Genomic DNA, 20,001 nt, shown 5'->3' with positions numbered 1-20,001 from the left:
GAAAGTAACCTTTGTTCCGAGGTGCCTGCAGTGACGAATGAGGTAGATATCAACAGTAATTATGAGTTGGCATCACTTTAGCGGACAGTTCCGCTTCTTTTTCTTTGGAGAGATCCCTTCAACCAAGGTCAGATTTCTCCAATATTCTTATTCTCCGACAATATGGATGATAATCTGTCTCCCCCTATGAATGTGCACAGACAACTAGCTTTTGTCACTTATGTGAGGAGCCTTCTGAAAAGTATGTGCGGGGACAGAAAATGACCCCAAAAAAGGACTTTTAAATTCAGAAGAGAACAACATGTCAAAATTCTTTAAACCATGATAAATGTACCCAAAGCGTCCCAGCTCTTTCCGAGCAGCGCTGAGTGATGGTGATTTACGACGGTGGAGAGTTTTCTTAAGCGAGTGGTTTTCAGAGAAGAAAGAAAGGTCACCGTAGCTTAGGCCTTACATAGTTTATCTTGCTTTCCTGTAGTCTGCTATTCCCTTTGAACTAGTCAATGTCAGAGCAGAGCTGTCGCTGCTGGGGAACTACCATTACAATAATAATAATGATCATCGTAACAAAAATATATATACACACGGATTGTGTTTTGGGGCCATATCACACACACAATATAGATAAAAGTTATGGGTCATGGATGAGCAAACTCAATCCTATCAGGCAAAAACAGCTGATCCCAAAACACGGCAACAACAAGCAAATCAAGGAAGCCAAATGGAAACAAGCTACCAATGCGCAATCTGCACCGTTTCAAACAGATCTGCTGGTCAATCATTTATACTTAATGACGACAACAACAACAACAGCAAAAGCATTGGTGAAATCTTCCTTGGAAGATGAGATTCTAGGTGTCGGTAGGAGAGTGGAAAAACATTTTCAGCAATTGGCCCTTCCCTGTTTGCCACTGATCACAGCATTTTAAGCATTATCTCCTTATGAATTCCTTCAAAGGTGATCTCGCTTGGTTTCTGATGACAATTGTGGTAGGGGCCGCGAGGAAAATGTTTGAGTTTGTTCTGAACTCATCCCTTGATTTTTTGAAGGCCCGTGGGACTGTCCAGTGTGGGAATGTATAGACTGAGATTTCCACAGCAGCCTAGGGCAGAGGTTCTCAATGTGAGGGTTGCAAACAGATGTCAAGATGTTGCTATCAACTTGCCCTTTTACTATGTTGCTAAATTGGAAGTGCTCCTGGCTTGACCAGAGCGGAATTCTAGGGGGTCCTACTATGAAAGAGGGGGTCCTGCTATGGAAAAATGTGGGGAATTCTGCTCTAGGAGACTTAGATGCACAACTTCCATTAGATGTAATGAGAATTGTGCATCCAAATCCTTTAGGTGGTGCATCCAAATCCCAAACTCCAGGGGAAATTCACCGTATACAGATAGACAGCACAAGCCCTTTGAAATAAAGCTGAATTGGGATCGAATTCATTTTATGCTGGCCTCATGCACAGAGTGAATTTCTCCCATAAAGAAATAAACTATCTGGATAAGTTTCCATTGTGTGAGCTCAAAAGCTGCTAACAGATCGAAGCCGAGAGCAATTGTAAATGACATCAGATTGGTTAGACGTGCTGGTTGGCATCTGACAGATGCTCTGTTTCCTACCCTTGTTAACACTCCAGAAGAAGAGGTACAATCTACACTGTGCTAAGTGTGCAGAAAAGGAGGAATTGGCAACACAGCATGAGACAAGCAAGAAACCGCAGGATGATCGGAAGGTTTCAGAAAGATGGGCCTTTCTCAACAGAATGAGATTCAATTTAGATAAATGCCAGGCAAAATATTTTAGGCTTAAGGAAAAATAACCCCCAAGCAGATGGAGAGAGTGGGAGAGTACATCATAGAGAGTGAGGTGTGCTTCTTAGAAAGGAATGCTGTGGGGAAGGATCTGGGAATTATAATAGATAACAAATTAGACAGGAGACACTTATGCAACGTGCAGGAAAATTGAAGCTGGGATGTATTCCTTGTGGAGATAAATTGAAGAATCTGTACATGGATCTGGGTAAGGGTTAGGCCATAGGTTGTAGCTTAGGTTAGAGATCAAGCCAGGGCTGGGATTTAGGTTCAGATTGAATTTATGAGCAAAGCTTGCAAGGTCTTGGCTGCATTCAAACAATAGCGGAAAAAACTGGATCAGCCCCACCCCCAAAAGTGGAGTGGAATTGGCTGCCGATGCTACTGACGATTCATCATTATTGTTTTGTTACAAAGCATATGTTAATTTCACAGTGCTTTGCAAACATAATAGAGGCACGTTGTCATGCCCTCAATCAAATCTAAATAAGCCAAATAAACAAAGACAACATTTAACCAGAGGGTGGGTGAATGGATTATTGACTGTGAAGAAAATGAAGGGTTGCTTGAAGAGGCTGGTTTAAGGGAGGTATTTCAAAGAGAGAATGGGCGCTGGAGGACAGAGTCCAGTGCAAGGAATCAAATGTTCCAGGCATAGCAGGAAGCATGCTGGGTGACATGAATCTAGGAGTGAGAAAAGAAGCCCTGGGACGAAGTAAGTTGAGAGGACTGGGAAGAGGATAGAGAGTGGGATTGTAGGGGAGTAGAATGGAGGTAGAAGTAGCCGTTAGAATACGGTGAACCGTGTAGGGAAGGTTGGGGAGTGGAATGCACGAGAGCTGGTTGAAAATCTTTCCATAGAACAGTTTTACATTTGAAAATGCAAATGTCATCAGAATTGAAACATTTCACAGGAACGTGTCAATTTCAACGAAATTTGCACTGGAAAAGGGTCAAAACCATTTCATCTTTCCTGTTTTGTTTCCATAATGTTGAAACCTTTCATTTCAATAAGGAACACATATTTCATTTTGACTTTATCACTTTCATTTTCTTTTGCTTTTTACTATATTGTAACATATTTTAAGAGTTTAATTATATTTATATATGTAGTGAGGCGGAGTGGCCTCCCTCCAAGCCAGAGGGGGAGGAACCACCCTGTGTGCCCAAGTGGGCGGAGCCAGGACTACCTCACCCCTCCCACCGGAAGTGGGTAACGGGGACAGGAAGTATAAAAGGCGGAGTCTCCAGCTCAGTTGGAGCTGAGACACTTAGGGAGGCAGACAGATCTTGCTCGCTCCTGGCTGCTGACTCTGGTGCTGAGCCCAGCAGCGCCTTGTCCTCTGGGGAACTTACGTCTGCAACGGATGTGCCGGGACTGCTGCTGGCCACCGACCCAGAAGAGACGGAGGACGCACCGCTGATCCAGGGGAGGGGAAGGAAGGAAGTGGCCCTGGGACAGCAGATCTCAGTCTGGCTGCAGCTCTGCCTGAGGCACAGTCGGTGTCTTGCGGTTCGAATCCCCGCTGACCCAGTGGTGGATCACTCTGCCTCTGTTAGGGCCCTGGGTCAGGGTCCAGTGGAGTAGAGTGGGCCCTGGCCCCACCTGCCATCCACCTCTGGAGTGGCAGCCTCCCCGTACCAGGCCCAGAGGCTGCATTTGTTGGTCATCTGCCAGATCTAGGACGCCCGACCCCTGGGACTTTTGCTCAGTCCCTGCATTAAGAGCCCAGAGCTAACTGACTACTGGGTTTGCTCAGTCCCTGCATCAAGGGCCCAGAGCTAAATGACTGCTGGATTTCCTCTTGCTCCTGCTGAAGGGACCCCAGGCCATAGCCTATGGTGTATGCCCAGTTCCTGCTTAAAGAGCTCAGGGGCTATAGACTGTTGGCTGTTCAGCCCCCGCCTAAGGGCCAGGGCATACAGAGTCCTGGGAGAATCTGTTTCTGCCTACGGGCTGGAACTAATTGCCTATCTGGGGGTTCGGCCCCATTAGGTGTTAGTGTCTTGACTGGCTCACTTGCAAATTCCCCCAATATTAGGCAGAGATCCTGATGACATAGTGAAGCAGTGTGGCCTCCCTCCAACACAAAGGGGGAAGGACGACCACCACCCGACCACAATATGTATTAAATTTATCATCGTCGATGTATGACATTTAATATTTTATATTAGATGGTCATTTTGACAAGAATAAAACAAAATATGTAGTTTTCCGAATCAATATTTTTCAGAATTTCCGTTCTATGAAAAATTTCAAAATTTCGCCTTTGCGTTCTGATTTGGAACTAAAACCAATTTTGAAATGTTGGAATTTCCCATGGGAAATCCTGTATTCTGACCAGCTCTAGAACAGACACCCACAAATGGAAATGGCAAATGTGTGTTACCATGCACTGGACAACACATAATCCACATGATGCAATCTTTACAGGATGGGGAAAAAGGAGCCTTCAGCAGGGGTTGGGAGTTTGCAGACAATGTGTTTTTTATATGTACTATATTGACTTCCACTGAAGGCACTAGCAACCCCAGCCCATTTCCTCTGCAAAGTGATTCAGCTGGGATCCTCATTCATCTGGGTTACGGTGTCCTTCTCAGGCCCTCGGCTTAGATTGCCGTGCTGACCTGTTGCTCCGTGTAGCTGCAGATTTGGTGTTGCTGTGCTTACAGTGATGTGCACTGATACAATACAGAAATAAGCTTCATGCTGAAAAGCAGGGTTTGAGAAGTGGGTATTAAAGGCTCGTGAATGGTGCTGATAATGATCTCACATCCTGGTGTATGCAGGTGAGTAAACAAAGACAGACTCTACATTAATTAATCTACAACCTATCCTGAAGGACGATCCATCACTCTCACAGATCTTGGGAGACAGGCCAGTCCTTGCTTACAGACAGCGCCCAAACTTGAAGCAAATACTCACCAGCAACCACACACCACACAACAAAAACACTAACCCAGGAACCTATCCTTGCAACAAAGCCCGTTGCCAACTCTGTCCACATATCTATTCAGGGGACACCATCATAGGACCTAATCACATCAGCCACACCATCAGCGGCTCGTTCACCTGCACATCTACCAATGTGATATATGCCATCAGGTGCCAGCAATGCCCCTCTGCCATGTACATTGGCCAAACTCTACAGTCTCTACGCAAAATCATAAACGGACACAAATCAGACGTCAAGAATTATAACATTCACAAATCAGAGGGGTTGCCGTGTTAGTCTGGATCTGTAAAAAGCAACAGAGAGTCCTGTGGCACCTTTAAGACTAACAGATGTATTGGAGCATAAGCTTTCGTGGGTGAATGCCCACTTCGGATGCATGCATCCGACGAAGTGGGCATTCACCCACGAAAGCTTATGCTCCAATACATCTGTTAGTCTTAAAGGTGCCACAGGACTCTCTCTAACATTCAAAAACCAGTTGGAGAACAGTTCAATCTCCCTGGCCACTCGATTACAGACCTAAAAGTTGCAATATGACAACAAAAAAACTTCAGAAACAGACTCCAACGAGAGACTGCTGAATTGGAATTAATTTGCAAATTGGACACCATTAAATTAGGCTTGAATAAAGACTGGGAGTAGATGGGCCATTACACAAAGTAAAACTATTTCCCCATGCTTATTTCCCTCCCCGCACCCCTCCACCTACAGTTCCTCATATCTCCTTGTCAATTGCTGGAAATGGGCCATTTTCATTACCATTACAAACAGTTTTTTTTCTCTCCTGCTGATAAAAGCTCACCTTAACTGATCACTCTCCTTATAGTGTGTATGGTAACACCCATTGTTTCATGTTCTCTGTGTATATATATATCTCCCTACTGTATTTTCCACTACATGCATCCGATGAAGTAGGCTGTAGCCCACGAAAGCGTATGCTCAAATAAATGTGTTAGTCTCTAAGGTGCCACAAGTACTCTGTTCTTTTTGCGGATACAGACTAACACAGCTGCTACTCTGCAACCCTAGATAGTGTCAATACATTCTAAATAGGTCCAGTGTTTCTGATTCTCGCCTCCAGGGGGCGGTGTGACACATATGTACTAAGCATGCTAGTTCGTTACACTACAGCTAAAGAAAATAGTTCCTTTCCTCTGAGCCCTCACTCATTCAAGCTCTCCAAACACTCAGCCCTCACCAGCTCCATCTGAGATTCCTGGTTTGCGAAGAATCTGGGAAAACTGACATACGTTCAGCCATTGATATTTACACGACTGGAATGTTAAAAGAATGGCTGCGTATGCTGTATAAACGCGAATACAGCCAAATCAGTCTGGGCTTAAATAGTTAGTTACTGACATTAATGTCTACTTAGCTGCATTAGAAAAATAAATGTAAGATATCTTCCTGCCAGAAGGCTGCTTCACATAATATATTGCTCTGTTGATGGGTTTGAATAGCGTCCTAATATTGATTGGTACAGCGGAGAGAATGGAAAAATAACAACAGGGCTCTTCAATGGGTTATAAAAATAGCAAAGAAGGCAGCTCCACCACAGTGTGGAATTGAACTCCTGTCCTCACAAATGATCCTAACAATGTTTTTAAATCACTGGACCATTTAAGAAAGAGCTGACACGCCAACAAAACAACTAATTTCTTCATCTGCCATATGTCTTCGGCGCCACGTGCCCTCCCCGAGAGAACAGGCAGGAGAACCAATCAATTTGGAGCCAGTCCCTCCGGGCTGTGCTTTTATATTTTGCCTGACTAGCACATAGGAAAGATCTGAGATAATGGCCACAGGGCAAGGTCTGGATGGTTTAAGCCAGGGATTGGCAACCTTTGGCCCACGGCCCGCCAGGGTAAGCACCCTGGTGGGCTGGGCCGGTTTGTTTACCTGCAGCGATTGCAGGTTTGCCGATCGCAGCTCCCGCTGGCCGCGGTCCACCGCTCCAGGCCAATGGGGGCGGCGGGAAGCAGCGCGGACCAAGGAATGTGCTGGCCGCCGCTTCCGGCCACTCTCATTGGCCTGGAGCGGTGAACCGCAGCCAGTGGGAGCCGCGATCGGCCGAACCTGCGGACGCAGCAGGTAAACAAACCGGCCCGGCCCGCCAGGGTGCTTACCCTGGCGGGCTGCATGCCAAAGGTTGCCAATCCCTGGTTTAAGCTCTACATCAGGTATCTACTGCATGGCTCAGCTTGATGTCAGGCTGCCTTGGAGCTCAGCTTGCAAATAAGAGCACTTGCTCTGTTGTCTGCGTTCACGCAAGAAGCGGCCCGTTGGAGGACCTAATGGAAGCCAGGCCTTAAGGCTCCAATTCAACAAAGCACATGCTCATTATATGCTATTATTGTTATATGCTTAAGCACATGCTTATTACTATCAACTGTGTTTATTATGGAAGTGCCTAAGAGCCAGCCAAGAATGGGGCCCTGTTGTGCTTGGTGCTGTACAAACAGAACAGTAGGCAGTCCCTGATCGGAAGAGCTTACCGTCTAAAGAGACCAGACCGACACAGGGTGGGGGGAGGGGTGGAACACACCAGCTGAGTGAACAATGGGGCGGTGGCAAACGACACGTTAGTGCCACCATTTCGGGGGTGGGGTGGGGTTTCTTAGGAGGGGATCAGCTAATGGGGGAAATAAAGGGAAGGAGGCGACAGTGTGGAGTGAAGCTGAGGTGAGGAGGTTGTGAGGGAGGAGGTGGGCTAGAGCAAATGGCCAACCAGCGCAGGGCAGAAGAATTCGGAGAGCACCGTCCAAAGGTCCCTGCTCTGGCTGCGTCTACCCCTAATGACTGGGATCGCTGGCATGCTCCTCTCTGCAGATTTCCCCCAAGGCCACATAGCAGGGGAGGGGAGGCATTGCCTGGTTCCTTGTGCCCCTAAATTGGGGAAGAGAGGTTTCCCCTACACAGCACTGGATCCAAAGGGGTGCTGCGGACAGGGGATACTTAATTGTAACCTATGAGTAATGTCAGGGCCTTGCCGAGAAGGGGACCCAAAGTACACACAAATGGGCTGCATTACAGGCCCTAAAGGAGGCAGTGTGGTCTGCTGGCAAGGCCACAGCTCGGGGACCTGGCTTCTAATCCCAGGTCTGCTACTGACTTGCTGTGGAGAAGTCATTTTTCCTCCTACCCTTGTCTATTTAGATGATAAACTCCTTGGGACACGGACTACCTTTGTAGTACAATGGGTCCTGAACTCTGGGTGATGCTGTAATATAAACATCCCGCAAGGCCTATCGTCGCGTTTAAGGCCAGAAGGCCCCACCAGATCATCTAATCTGTCCACCTGTACAGCACCCGCATACAAAAGCCAGCAACTGAAATTACACTAAAATGTTACAGCTCTTAGGAAATCAGACTGGTATATGTGCTGCTGGCAGAGACTGGGAGGGACAGAGGTGCATCAGTACTTGAGGCTTCTGCAACGGCAGGGAATTCATTAATTGAGATATACCAGCCTCCTAATGTCTTTGCTCTTTGAGTAAAGGAATGTGCATGGTCCGCAACAGGCCAGGATGGCTTTGAAAAAATGTGGGATTGTTTAGAGCTGGAATAAAAAGGTGGGAATTTGAATGAATATTTGTGGGGAAAGGATTCTGCTATTTGCTTAGTGTAGTGGGAAGAGAGCCTGAGACATAAGCCCTTGTATCAGAGGCCTGGTATGAGGCAGGACCTGCTCACAGAACCTGGCAAGAACAGGGCTGATATTGCAGAAATATACATTCCTTAAAAGTGCCAGTCACAGAGTAGTTACGCAAACACATCCCGATATTAAGTGGTATCCAGGGCCGGTGCAAGGAAGTTTCGTGCCCTAGGCGAAACTTCCACCTTGCGTCCCCCCCCAGCCCTGCGGCAACTCACCCCCCCCCCAAGGCCCCTCCCTCAGCAGCTCCCCCCCTGCCCTGAGGTACCCCCCACGGCAGCTCCCCACCCCAGCTCACCTCTGCTACGCCCCCTCCCTGAGCATGCCTTTGCTGCTCCACTTCTCCCGCCTCGCAGGCTTGCGGCGCCAATCAGCTGTTTGGCGCCGCAAGCCTGGGAGGGGAGGAGAATTAGAGCGGGGGCGGCTGCTCGCGGAGGAGGCGGAGCAGAGGTGAGTGGAGTGGGGAGGAAATTGGGGGCACTGCTTTTTGGTGCCCCCAAATCTTGGCGCCCTAGGCAACTGCCAAGTTCGCCTTAATGGTAGCACCGGCCCTGGTGGTACCAAAACGTTCCGATATCAAGGATGGTACAAAAACATTCCCCAAGAATAACCGGAACACACTGACCCCTACTAAAACATAAGGTCAGAATGAGAGTACGTAATAGAGATGTTTTAATCGAACCAACATGTAAAAGTTTATGGGTAATAACTCCCCAGTTCAGGGGGCAGTAACTAACTATGCCAGAGGGGCAGTATGTAACTTTTTTGTATTGGGGTATAAAATGTATCTCAGAGGGAGTATCTTTGTCTGGCCTAGGGAGGAACGGAAAGTCCCGCCATTCACTGAGCTGGTCCATTGTTACGGGCATACATGCATTAGTGGTCCGGTAGAGTCTGCAGGATACTAGTACCGTGCTTTCTCAACAATAAACCTGGTTGGACACCTTCGTCACTTAACGGATCTTGTGGTCATTGGACAGTTTGCTCGAGATCTGCCATGCCAACTGTCTGCACAGGGCTGAGGTGGCACACAGAGGGAACACACACATGCAGCCAACCATCTATCAACATCTAACCAGACTTAGCTTCAAGAAGAAAAGATGGAGCGCTTTTTAGCTGGGTCTCATTCTTGGCCAGCACCCCTGCTAAGCTTCTCTCATTTGTATCATTCCAGTTTTAGCATTGCATGTGTCGCTTACAGTGCACTGAAGAGCTCATAAAAATCCTCCCATCCTGGACAAAATGAGCTGAGCTGTGCCTTCGGCCTCCCATGATCCAACTGCCAGCTTCTCAGTCTTTTTGAAGTTCAGAAGAAGGTGCTTGCATCTTAGCCTAAGAATACATTATCTGTTATGATGCCTCTGGCTTTAGATCAAGCGAACTTCAAAACGCAAGTGTTGCAAACACAAAGTAACACCCTCTTTTGATAGTAACACTCTCTTTGGATCCAGTTAGCTAAAGCTCTCAGGTGCAGTGGGGATGTTTGCATAGATGGCTCTCTGGGACCAATTTTGCAGACCAATGGGGATGTTTTGGGCATGGTCCTATGCACTTTTCTTACCCAGCCAGTAAAGTACAAGAGGCTCAGCGGGATGTAATTTAAGCCTCGCAAGTTTGCAATGTATCAACATGATGAAACAGACCATTATGTGCTAATCCCTCAAGTCCAAACTATCTGACCCAACAGTTGGGGGGGGGGGGGGAAAAAAACAAACAAAATCTCAGCCACTGAGGTAAATAGATGAATGCAGAGGAAAACATGTATTTTTATGTAACACCGCAGTACAGAATGTAGGCGTGAGGGGACGGCAGGGGCACAGCCATTTAACATGGCTATTGCCATGATGATAGTATCTCTTCCTTTGGCGCAGTAATTCAGTCGGCTTCCCCTGAGAACACTGATTTCAGGGCTGGATTTATAATTTGCCTTGTAGAACTAGGGCAAGTACTGGCTGAAGATTGATGTGAAAATCAAATCACTCCGTGCGCTCTAGGAGTGCGGAGGAAGATATGCTCCCCTCACACCTTGTTAATTCTGCCTCTTCCAGCATCCAGAGCTGTTGTAGTATCTCAGGCTCGGAAGCGTCATTCGCCCTTCATGGAAAACTTGTATCTACAGAGGCTGCAAAACAGGCATTTAGGCCCTGATTCAGGAAAGCATTTTTATCCAGGGCGGATTCAGAGCATTTAAGGCCAGAAGGGACCATTCATTCATCCAGTCTGACCTCACAGGTCATTACATTTCACTCAGTTACCTCTGTACTGAGCCCAATAAGTCGTGTTGGACTGAGGTCTGGTCTACACTACAGACCTCTGTCGCTCAGGGCTGTGAAAAATCCACCCCTCTGAGTGATGCAGTTAGACCTACCTCACCCCCGGGCAGATGGCGGGAGAGCGGGAGGTGGATTATCTAAGCCGACAGGAGAACTCTCTCCCGTCATCTTAGAGCATCTTCATTAAAGCGCTACAGCAGCGCAGCTGCGAGGGCATGGCTGTGCTGACGCAGCGTTTTAAGTGCAGACCTGCCCTAAACCATAAAGCTTGTGCTCCACTTGAGTCAATATCAGCCAAAGTCAATGGGACTTAAGCACAAGGGCTTTCCTGAATCTGGGTCTTGGTGTTCAGCTTCTACAGTGGAGTTCTCTCAGTACCGATTAGATCGACGGGGGCACAGCCTGGCCCGTGGCACTGCTTGATTCCACCCTATTGTTGTGCCCCCCTGAGCTGGCGTGGCTCATTCCCAGTGGTGAGAATGTCGTTCATTTCTCCATACCTGCCTAGAGCTGGATACCACCAGGGCGTAGTGGTAGGTGCAGAAGGACAGGAGCAGAACGGCTGTGGAGCATTATTCAGACTGCTTAACAAGGATCCTATATGGTGCCAATCTCAATGGCGTTCTTTTTTGTGCAGACACCTGACAGTGGACGACCACCATCGACTTATCAGGCACTATTTGCAATCCAGATGACCTGATTCACATTAGTATTATTTGCATTACACTCCTGTGCAGAGCGCCTGTTAGGAGCAGGGCCCAAATTACGCTGGTTGCTGGACATTCATGTAGTGCAGAGGCAGTCCCTGCTCCAGGTCCCGATTCCTGTTGAAATCAATGGAACTACTTACAATGCTTCCTCTGCTGACGGAGTTCCTTTCAATAGTGTATCCATCTGCAAGTATAATTGCACGGATGCCATACTGTCCTCAGACTCGTTAATGGAAACGGTCTATAGTTGAGGTCTATTACTAAAATTTCTGTTAATCTACAACACATTGCCCTGCTGACACCAGGGCTCAGCAAACAAACCGATGTGGTACAACTGAAAAGGGCTTTAGTTTTCTCAAGATTAGATGATTCCTAATGTTTGTCTTCTGGAGCCCCTGATCACATAATGCCAATGTGCAGCAGGACGGAGTTTATTCAAAACACAGCAGTACGCATCCATATAGATCCTTCATATTCTCAAGTCTCTGCACTAGGTTCCTGTCAAATTAGATATTGATTTTAGAGTTCTTTTTGTTCCCATTCAAGGACTGAAATCATTGTGGGCCTTTCTGTCTTGGGGCTTTTATCATCTTTCATGGTCCCACCTGAATATTGCACTCTGAGGGCACATCTACACTGCAGTGAGATGCCAGCACCTGGCCTTTGCCAGCTGATTCTGGCTTGTGGGGCTCAGGCTACGTTGCCATTTAACTGCAGTGTAGACGTTTGGGCTCAGGCTGCAGACCAAGCTCTGTGACCCTCCCACCTTGCAGGGTCCTAGAGCGCAGGCTCCAGGGTGACCCCAAATGTCTACATCGCAATTATACGGCCACGTAGCCTGAGCCCCGTGAGCTTGAGTCGGCTGGCACAGGCCAGCCCTGGGTTTTTAATTACAGTGTGGACAGTCTCTGAACCATCAAATTATTTGGTTTGCCATGGTTCTAAACTTGAGCCAAAGGAAGCCAGGGCATTTTTATGACTATGCCCTCATCTGTTGAATTGGCAGCCTAATGCAATTAGAAGTGCTCTGTTTGTTACATCCTACAAGGCATGGTTAATGTCAGAGAATCAGAGACATGGGCTGGAAGGGACCTCGAGAAGTCATCAAGTCCATCCACCTGTGCTGAGGCAAGAGGAAGTAAATTTAAACCACTCTTGACAGGGGGTTGTCCAACCTGTTCTTACAAACCTCCTGTGATGGGGATTCCACAACCTCCCTTGGAAGCCTCTTCCAGAGCTGAACTACCCTTAAATTAGAAAGATTTTCCAAATACAGTATCTACCTAAATCTCTCTTGCTGCCGATTAAGCCCTTTACTTCTTCTCCTACCTTAAGTGGACATGGAGAACAACTGATTAGTGTCCTCTTAATAACAGCCCTTAACCCACCTGAAGACTGTTAGCAGGTCCTCCCTCAGTCTTCTTTTCTCAAGACTGAACATGCCCAGTTTTTTAAACCTTTCCTCACAGGTCAGGTTTTCTAAACCTTTTATCATTTTTGTTGCTCTCCTCTGGACTCCCTCCACTTTGTCCACATCCTCCCTAAAGTGGTGCCCAGAACTGGATACACGAATCCAGCGCAAGCCTCACCAGTGCTAAGTAGAGTGGGACAATTATCTCCCGTGTTTTACGTACAACACTCCTTTTAATACACCCCAGAATGATATTATCCTTTTTTGCAACTGCATCACATTATGGGTTCATATTCAGTTTCTGATCCACTATAATCCCCAGATCCCGTTCAGCAGTACTACCGCCTAGCCAGTTATTCCCCATTTAGTACTGCATTTGATTTTTCCTTCCGACGTGCAGTACTAAGCATTGGTCTTTATTGAATTTAATCTGGTTGACTACAGACCAATTCTCCAATTTGTCAAGTTTGTTTTGAATTCTAATCCTGTCCCCCAACGTGCTTGCAACCCCTGCCAGCTTGGTGTCATCTGCAAAGTTTACAAGCACACTTTCCACTCCATTATCCAAATGATTAATGAAACACTGAGTAGTGTTGGACCGAGGACGGACCCTATGGGATCCCACTAGCTGCACCCTCCCAGTCTGACAGCGAACTGTTGATTACTTTTTGAGTGCAGTCTTTCAAGCCGCTGTACAATTCCCTTATAGTAATTTCATTTAGAACAAATTTCCTAGTTTGCTTGTGAGACCGTCATGTGAACGATGTCAAAAATCGTACTAAAATCAAGATACAACAAACCTACTGCTTCCCCCATTCACTAGGCCAGTAACCCTGTCAAAGAATATGTTTGTTAATAAACTTACAAATAGTGGCACAAATTCTGGATCTAGATTTAGATCCAAAAGTCACAGAGTTTATGAGTATTTGGAAACAGGATATTGCTCAGGCCAGTAGAGAGGCACTCAGAGATCTAGATGATGGGGCCTGCGGAAGTAGGTATGATAGATAGATAGATATTCAAAGAAAGCTCCAGTCACAACATCTAGGTCTGGATCCAGACCCAGCTTTCTTCAAGGTTTGGACCCACTTGGTTCAGGCCATCTTTCTTGCTAATTCTACAATGGTTAATTAGATTGTACCCTGAACTTCTGAAGGATGCTTTATCGATACAAGTTGTCTTTATTCTTGTGTGGCAGCTGAGCTCAAAGAGAATCTTTGTTAGCTGCCAGCAGTACAGGAACTATTATCTTTTTTTAGGCCAGTAACTAGCGGGCGACATAATCACAAACATCTGATACCTTTCAACAGAGAATATACATAAACCAATGCATTACAGCAGCTAGATTTCTTTGGCTCTCCTGATTCTGAAAGGCTTCTTCTGATGTCCCCTGGAGTCAATGAGAGCAGTTCAATTGAATTTAATGGGCTCTGAATTGAGCCCATAGATCACTGGCACTGTAACGTAGCTGGCTAAAGCAGTTACCTATTGAAGAATGAGGGTTAGCGTCCTAGAGTTGCCCTTCTTAGGGATTCATATACCAAGGTGCTGAACATGGTGTAAAAATCTGAATAGAACAGAACACAGCTGGCAGCTTCGCATGAGTCCCTGAAATCTTGTACTGCACTCACAAGCAAAACACGTATTAAATCACAATGCAACGCTATCGTTGGCAATAGAAAGCACCTGAAAAATATGGCTGAAAGTTGTTTTAGAAGCATTACCATTTACCGATTTTACTTATTTATTTAAGCTAAAGAAATGGGAATCTAGAGGCCTCTTGGCATTTTTATTCAGCACACTGTCGTGTGTGTTAACAAATACTTATTCGATTCATTTTTCCCTCTCCACCACAGAAAACATAAATGATGCATGGCCATTAGCTTTTCAGATGAGAGGTGCTTGCTGCTGAGCCATATAAGGATTGCTCTTGTTTTCCGTCCATGAAGGTTGTCGTTCCAGCTTCGGTTTTTTTTATGCGGGTGCTTGCACTTCTAATGTGTGTCCCTTGGATTTATGTGGATCTCAGTGAGACACTGCATTGAAGCATCTCATAAGCTTCTCTTTTTTCATTTTATATTTACTATCAGTAATTACATGCTGTGCATATAACAGAGGATCTAAAATCAATTGTGCACTTTATATTATACTGGACACTTATAATTTCAATAGCCATCTATCGCATGGAGTGAATTTAATTGGCATTCCATGCATAAGTAAAAGTAGCTTTTTGGGGATGCAAGAGTAATCTATTAGTGACAGTTATGGATACTCTCTCAATGCTAGGTGATGCTTTGACCTGAAACAATAAGGAAATATGGAATGATTGATGTTGCACTTTACTGTCTCCTTGGAGAACTGACCTGCAGCCTAAATTTGTTACTTCCACTTCCTACGTTATGAGTCCCAGAGCAACACATTCTCAAATGCTGTTATGCAATCAGATTTGGCTGCACAGCTCATAAAAACAAGAATCCTATTAGAATAATAGAATATTAGGGTTGGAAGAGACCTCAAGAGGTCATCTAGTCCAACCCCCTGCTCAAAGCAGGACCAATCCCCAACTAAATCACCCCAGCCAGGGCTGACTCAATCCGGACCTTAAAAACCTCTAAGGATGGAGATTCCACCACCTCCCTAGGTAACCCATTCCAGTGCTTCACCACCCTCCTAGTGAAATAGTGTTTCCTAATATCCAACCTAGGCCTCCCACACTGCAACTTGAGACCATTGCTCCTTGTTCTGTCATCTGCCACCACTGAGAACAGCCAACCTCCATCCTCTTTGGAACCCCCCTTCAGGTAGTTGAAGGTTGCTATCAAATCCCCCCCTCACTCTTCTCTTCTGCAGACTAAATAACCCCAGTTCCCTCAGGCTCTCCTCATAAGTCATGTGCCCCAGACCGCTAATCATTTTCATTGCATTGCAGGGGTACAATCTCCCTGAAGAAAAGTCTATTTCTATTTTCTTTTGTTACGGCTGAAGTGGACTCCAAAACACTGACACTATATCACCAATACTCATTTCTTATAAAACCGATGAGTAGTAAGGAAGATAATCCACTAGCACTGCATGCTAAGGCTATTGATGCAAGCAGTTTCCATCACTGACACACTGTACAGCACGGCTGGAGAAGATGGTCGGTCTTGTGGCTAAAGCAGTAGGCTGGAAATCAGAAGATCTAGGTTTAACACCTGGCTGTGCCACGGACTTTCTTGGTAACCTTGGGCAAGTCATGGCATCTCTCTGTGTTCATCTCATCTGCAAAATGGTATTAATAATACTTGCTTTGTCCGCCTTGTCTCTTTAGAGTGTAAATTCTTCAGGGCATTGACTGTCTCTTACCCCGAGGGGCTGTCTACACTCATGACAGTGTATCAAGCACAGACACTGCAAGCCCAGCATGGGTATAAATAGCAGGTAGATGGTGATGCATGTGTTAGGCGAGTAGAGTGCCCTACATGCCTGAACCCTAGAGAATATACTCTACACAGCTCTCTACACCCCCGAGCAGCACTCCCAAGTTTACACAGCTATATTTAACAGTACAATGTCCTGCTGCCTCCCTGCTGCTGGCGACTTTCACTGTGGCGTGTAGCTACATATGTAGTGTCTGTACTCTACCTGGCGCTCTAAGTCTAGACCTAATCTGAGTCTGCACAGCACTTAACACAATGGGCCCCTGTTCTCAGCTGGAGCTTCTAGGTAATACCATAATAAAAATAAATAATAGTAACAGTTATATTTGCGTTCGCCCCAATAGCCTCTCCGATTTGTCAGTCTGTGGATTTGTTTCCCAAAGGATGCAGTGCAGCTCCAACAAGTGGCTTGAGACACGTGAAGCAATTGCCTGGAACTTCCTGCTTTTAAACCCTTACTCCACCCCGACATGACTGGCAAGGCCAGAGGGGTGGGGCCAGCCCTGCCCACAGCAGCTCTTAACCTAGCTACCACCTCTCGAGGGTGTGGATTTACCACAGCAATGGAAGAAACCCCTTCTGGCACTGTAGTAAGTGTCTACACTACAGAGGCATGTCTGCAGTGCTACAGTTGTGCTGGTGTAGTGCTTGTTGTGTAGACATACCCCCTGTGTCTGTAAAATGGGGTTATTAGCACTTTCCTACATCCCAGCAGTATTATGATGATAAATACATCAATGATTGTGACATAGATCAAATTTTGATTGAGATAAGCAGCACAGCACGTGCCCCGCAAGCCCAAGTCAGCTGACACGAGCCAACTGCTGGTATTTAACTGCAGTATATATATATACCTTCTGATACTAAATTGAACTGAATAGTCATCGCCTTGCTACAGGGAGTTTTTCTTGAGATTTAATTTGAATCTGCTATGCTGTAGTTTGAACCCATTGCCTCTTGTCCTGCCCTCTGTGGCAAGACAGGACAACTTTTCTCCATCTTTTTTATGGCAGCCTTCCAAGTATTTGAAGATCGCTATCAATTCCTCCCTTAATTTTCTCTCTCCAAAGGAATCAAAATTTGGCACCTTAATGACAGTAAGTTTTTCTACCATTACATCTGTAAAGTGGTGCTGGGGGTACAGGCTGGGATTTTGAAGTGGATGCAAATACAAAGAGTGGGATGCTGGTAAGATTACATCCAGATAATTGTTCATAATTTACGACTCTTTCTCACTCGTTTGTTTATATTTCCATACTTCAAGCTCTTGAACTCAGTTTACTCAATGGCTGAGGAGAATTTGCTACATGCATTCCAGTGTCTTTTATCCTTAAAGAAATGAAAAATAGGGGACAATCAAAACAAGTTCTGCTTGGGGTTTATTAACTCAGGTATCAATCAGTCACCCATTAATAATTCTTCTTTGGTTCTAATTATCAAAGATAATTAGTTCCCATCAGTTGTGACCATATTTTCCCAACATATGCGGAAGATAAGGCAGTAACTGTGGAGTTGCACATTCCGAGAGCTGGTTTTGTTAGCTGATTAAGGGAAGGGAACATTTCACCTGCTGTATTCCCTGCTGTCAATTTGTCTGCATGCCTTACTGATGAGGAATATCCTCTTACACACAAATTTCCTTTGGGAAATTGCTCAGATGCATTTTTACAGACTATGACCTATGGCAGGACACCAAGATCCAGGTCTATAAGACAATTGTTGCTCCTACACATCTCCATGCATGTGAAACCTGGGTGACCTGTTGACAGCACCTCAAGAGTTTGGGGAGGTATCACCAATGATGCCCCCGGAAGATCCTTCGTGTCAAGTGGCAAGATTGCCGCACTAATGCCAGCATCCTTGCTGAAGCCAATGTCACCAGCACTGAAGCAATGATCCTCCTGCACCAAGTTTGCTTGGCTGGACATTGTGTGCGGATGCCAGACCTCTCACCTCATATTCTTAGCTCACCCATGGTCAGCGATCCCGTGGTGGTCAGAGGAAACTCTGCAAAGACTCACTGAAAGGGTATCTTAAGAAAACTGATGTGGACATCACAAGCTGGGAGGAGCAAGCCACCAACTGACCCCAATGGCGCCATATCCTCCATTAGGCAGTGGCCTGCTTCGAGGAGAAGCGTCTTGTCCTCGAAGCTGAAAAGAGAGAGAGGAGGAAGGAAAAAGAAATAACTTTCTTCCAGCAGGCCGCTTGCCTGCCACAAAATGTCTGTACCTACTTCGGGCGGATTTGTGGTTCCAGGATCGGACTCCTGAGTCATCTCAGGTGTTACACGGTTTGCCTGTTACTTTGGGGTATCTTCATTTATTAGAGTTACTCTTCTGGGGTGGGGGAGGGTTCTGTACTTCTATCAATGTACTGCTTGTGTCACTTGTGTTCTCATATGGAACTCTACTTCTCCTTGCTTCAAGTTCCCTCCCAATGGAGCTATTCTGGAGCACCTAGGTTCCCCAGGGCTGGGTTCTTCCAGCCCCAGATGAACACAAACACACACATATTAACAGAGCGTGTCTGAGAGGACCGGGTTAATAAGCACTCCCAACCTGACCCCAGTAGGCTGGGTCGAGCAGCATTTCCAAGCTGTCACCCTCATAGGCCCTTGGATTCAGCAGGCTGGGTTGAGCAGCACCTCCAAGCTGTCACCCTCATATGCCATGGGCACCGCACCGGAATAGAGCACGCCTGAGCAGGCTGGGTCGAGCACCACTTTCAATCCGATGTGCCTGTGGACTCAGCAGACTGGGTCAAGCAGAACTTCCAAGCTGCCACCCTCCTATGTCCGAGGTTCAGTACGTTCCTCTCCCCACTTTCATGTTACACTTGTTCTGCTAGTAAACCACTTGATGAGCAAACCCCACAGGATTTTTGTGTGCTGCAGGGATCTTTTAGCTTATGTATGAGGAGCGTTGCTGCAGAGTGAATGAGGAAACCAAAAAACACGCACGAGGCGGGGAGAGAGAGAGAGAAGCAACCAGCAACTTTCAATAAATGAAAGTTATTTATTGCCATGTAATATCCATAGGGGAGCCAAACAAACAAAACAGTTATAATATTAAATCTAACTTAAATTTGATTATAAAAGTCAGGTTTAGAAAACTATAACTGATCAGACAAGTCAGGGTCAGAAGGCTATACCTAGAAAAAGAGAGAGAGAGAGAGAAAGAGATGGGTTCTCACCACTCCGTGAAGCTTGAATGAATTGTGGGTCCCAGGTGGTGGTGGTAGCTGAGGCAGAGTCCCCAGCACAATCAGTCAGGAGAAGATGAAGTCCCAATGGAACTGATGCAGATTTTGGATCCAGGCATCAGAACACTTACTTGAGCAGGGTAGGGGTTTTTGTAGAGAAACAGTGGTTCAAAGGGAGAACACTAGATTTGTTTATGTGTAAACTGATGGCTCAAGGGAGTATACCAAAGTTGTTTTGTTCAGGCTAGACAATGAGAACTGATCATTCCTGGCTATGGCTGGTGTTCCTTGGAGGGAGCTCACAATGCAATTAGGGAGCATCACTATTTTGGATACCAATAAAGGATTTATTACTAGAATTGGTCTGATAACTACGGAGCTGGGTGTGTACAGGTGTGGGTTCATTAACATCAGGAGCAGAGATCCCCCATCATGCAGTGCTTCCCTGCTTTTCTGGTCCCAGAGTTCAATGTGGTTCTTGACTTGGAATCTCTGTCCTCCATTCTGAATGCTAATGGAGATGCCTCCTTGTCCCATCTTCGATGCAAATGAGGCTAGGGGAT

Source organism: Malaclemys terrapin, chromosome 2 (genome assembly GCF_027887155.1).
Source record: "Malaclemys terrapin pileata isolate rMalTer1 chromosome 2, rMalTer1.hap1, whole genome shotgun sequence".
Taxonomy (NCBI): domain Eukaryota; kingdom Metazoa; phylum Chordata; order Testudines; family Emydidae; genus Malaclemys; species Malaclemys terrapin.
Note: the sequence above shows the minus strand (reverse complement) of the source record.